The sequence below is a fragment of the Benincasa hispida genome, chromosome 9 (assembly GCF_009727055.1).
Source record: "Benincasa hispida cultivar B227 chromosome 9, ASM972705v1, whole genome shotgun sequence".
Classification (NCBI taxonomy): domain Eukaryota; kingdom Viridiplantae; phylum Streptophyta; class Magnoliopsida; order Cucurbitales; family Cucurbitaceae; genus Benincasa; species Benincasa hispida.
In genome coordinates, this window is record NC_052357.1 from 2,718,934 (window position 1) to 2,723,225 (window position 4,292).

A 4,292-nucleotide genomic window follows, 5' to 3' on the forward strand; every position below is an offset into this window, starting at 1 on the left:
ATATATTATATCAAATCAATTAATAAAAATTTAGTAATAAAGAACATGTAATCTATGTGAAATTTTAGCATTGACATTAAAATACAACCACCATAAATTCAATATAAACTTCAAAAGAAACTTTCTAAAATAATACAATTCAAATGTTCAAGTTCAAAGTCTCTACTCAAAGACACAAAGTTCAATAATAATCATTCCAAGTTCAATAAAAAGTACAAGTTTAATAATAACTATTGGTTTATTACATAAAATTCCAAATCATTCAAAAGCACCATGAGCATGAAGAATGACTTGAGTGAGTTTTCTTCTTCATCTTTGATTCTTTGGTCTCTTCACTTCTCAATTCCTGAAAAAATTACAAATACATTAAACCAAGAAGTTCATTTATAAGTAATAATAATATTTGATCTTATGGTAGTAAAACTTACCACTAAAATCATCATTATGCTCCAAATTCAATTCCTTATTTCAAAACAACAGAGGATGATGGACTCTATACAAAACAAATCATGCAAAATTAAATATATTAATTATTTGAGCATTAAATAGGTTAGATATGTACAATAAAAATTCAATTAATTACCTGACTCAATATTTTCCCAAGTCTCTAACTCTTCAAGTTGTGGATGGAAATCTAGTAACATTGAGCCGTCACGAATCCAATTTTGTATATATATTAAGATCTCCACTGTTTTTGGAGTCAAAGAACTTCGAAAGGAATCAAGAATCCTCCCTCCTATACTAAACGCTAAACGCAGATTTAGAAGCGACTGTAGATATTGGAACTGCCAAAACATCTCGAACAATTTTTGATAAAATGGGATATTTGTAGCCATTCATCTTCCACCAATACAATATCTCAAAATCATCTTTATCTTCTATAACCTTGTCAGACAAATAAGAAGACAAATCATTCTCCACTTCCAAAGAACTTTCTTCTTCTCTCAACCTCTTAAAAGTTATCCACGGATCATCTATATCTTCGTCCACCCCATGATCATCTTCATTTATATTGACAGTTTTTTATTGTTGAGAATCATTAGTACTATGACTACCTCGAAGTGAAGTGTTATGTAATTTGTAAAAGTCATATAGACGATACAAATATAATTTCACACTCTCAACCATATCCTTAACCACATCACTGTCATAAACATTGGAAAGACAATAATTTAAATACTTTAGCATGTACCGAGGATCAATCACCATAGCCACAAACATTAATTTATTCATTTTTTCAAGCGAACCCCAATACTTATCAAACTTGGTCTTCATATTCATTTCCATCATACTTAGAACAGAGTTGGTATTGTTGCTCCATTTGTTTAAAGCAAATTGAATTTTATTACTTTCCTTATAACCAACATTAGAAGTCACATATGAAGATCCACTTATCGTTGTGGTGGTATCATAAAACCTCTTTAAAAACTTAATAAACACATCTACAGTCAACCAATCAGATGTACTTGGGGGCCCCAATATTTTATTTCCACGATCATCTTCCTCGAAGTAATCGACAAAATCCGAGTCTTCTATCTTCTTCTCTAAAGTTCAAAAAGCTTTCTCAAATTTAATTGCATGTTCAAGCATTAAATAAGTAGAATTCCACCTAGTTGTCACATCTAAACAAACAAGAGCCTTACACTGAATTTTTTCTTGTTTCATGCAAGCTTAAAATTTTTCTATTCTCGTAGGTGATGATCGAACATATCTCACAGCATTACGAACACTAGCAATAGAATCATGCATATCTTTCAGTCCATCATTCACAATAAGATTAATAATGTGGGCACAACACCTCATGTGTAATAGTTCTCCATCTAAAACAACCGATTTCCAACTTTTAAGTCTTCTCTTAACATAAGAAATAGCCACATCATTAGAACTTGCATTATCAACGGTGATGGAAAAAAATTTTCAATCCCCCATTCCAACAAACAACTCTCATTCATCTTCCCAATAGTCTCCCCCTTATGATTAACAACTCGAAAAAAACTCAAAAGCTTCTTATGCAAAACCCATTCAGAATCAATAAAATGTGCAGTGATGACTATATAGTTCACATTTTGTAACGAAGTCCATGTGTTGGTAGTAAGACAAACTCTTTGAGAGCTTTTAACTAGAAATGATTTTAACTTTTTTTTCTCCTCAAGATAAAGTTGATATACATCTCTAATGATCGTGACTCTCGATGGAACATTAAACTTAGGAAACGAACTACTACAAAAGTGTCTAAAACCCTCTGTCTCAACAAACTTGAACGGTAACTCATGCATAATTATCATCTTAGCGCATGCTAGTCTACACGCTTGTTGGCTAAACAATGTCGTCATAAAGTTACTAGCATTGACTCCTTTTCCATCATTTGAAGGTACAAGAGTTATAGTGGTTTGTCCTTTCTTCTTCTTCTTTATATGGGTACTTTTTACATTGATTTCTTAAGTGCTTCCATAAAGTACTAGTTCCACAATCTTTACCACAATAGTTACATTTGCACCTAGCTCCATTATTACTATTAACAATTGCTTCCATTATTGTGAAATGATCCCACACAGACGAGGTTGGTTTATTAGGTCTGTTTCGATTGGACTTGGGAGGTAGATGTGGTATATTTTTAGGAGTTTGGCTAACATTAGGAGGGGGAGGAAGAGGAGGAGGAGGCATTTCATTATTACCGGTTCCACTTGCATTGCCACTACTGCTGTCCATCTATAAAATAAATGAAACTAGTAAACAACTAATTACACCTACCTATACAATTAAAAAAAAAAAAACAAACACTAGCTTCTCAATTAACTCATAACAATAAACAAACAACTCATGTATAAAGATTAATCATTAATCAATCACACATAAACAGTATATGTACACACTATACAATAAAAATTAAATTAGTTTACTCACGGGGAAGTTTGAAAATGGTGATTTAGCGGTGTCTGATTCCGTGTCCATTATGACGACTTTGAAGAATTTATCTAACTGTTCTCAAGACACTGCGAGATTAAAAAATTAATGTATTAATCTATCACGGTTAAACGAATGGCGTGAAGCTTGTAATTAAGGCTATATAACATTTTGCATACATAAGTATCTGATTTGAAATGTCAAAAAATGTTATCTTTTCAAATGTCAATAACATGATATTTGAACAAAATGCATACAAAATAACGCACATTGCCATTTTATTTGCTTTCTTTTTCTTATCTCTCTTTCTCTTTGTCTTCTGTAATTTCTTTTCTTTTTATAATTCCCAAGTCCCTTTCCACTTTATATAGAATATAACTGCTTTTCAACATTACAATTACCTTATCATGTTAATATAATATATAATGTTCACTTTTAGTCTGTTGGCTTAATTTTTGTTAATTAATTTTTAAAAAAATAAATAGGATAATTGTGGTAAAGGGCCAAAAGAGCACTCCTTACAACAAAATGTAACAAATGTTATGAATCTGCTTGCTTTATTGAAGAAAATACCCCTAATGATGTTGATGAGTCGTTCGTGAAGCTTGAAGTTGGAGCAGTAGGCAAGGCCTGTCTCTTATACACATCTAGATGTGTATAAGAGACAGACCTGACCCTGAAATGGGGTAACCCGAGACTTGACCCGAATTTAATATTTTTTAAAAAAATTTAACCTAACCCGACCCTTGTGGTTTGGGTTGGGTAGTCTGGGTTGGTCGGGTTACCGGATTTTTTGAACACTCCTACTAGAAACTCATTAATTTCTCCTATATTTCTTTCTCTCAGGTTCAAGCCAATCTTTTTCTCAAATTCCTTTTAATTACAGCCCATTTTAAGTCTTACAAGCCTTAAACATCCTAAAATTTACCTGTGTAACTAAAAAATTTCCAAAATTTACCACATTTGTTGACTTTTTTAGTTGACTTTAACAATTTGACTTTGACTTTGACCATTGATTACTGATTTTGACTTTGACTTATCCTGAACATGCCCACTTCACCCTCGAATGCTCTTTACACACTAAACTACGTTCATTGCCCTCAAATTATTCCTGAAATATTTATCGTTTTTTCCTTAGTGAAGAAAACATCGGCTCGATTCTTTTTATTTCCAAGTATATCTCTTAATTAAAGTTCCTAAATCAAACTTAATCTTGAGTCCCCGAGTTCAATCTCAACTTTAAGTTCCCTAGCATTTACAAGAAAGAGTAAAAGAAGGGAGGACTTACACTTATGCCGACCAACATTTAGATTCGTCAAGATAGGCATTAGAACTTAGTTTATGATCTTGACCTTAAGAAGTATTTCTTAAATTCACAATGTGCGCAA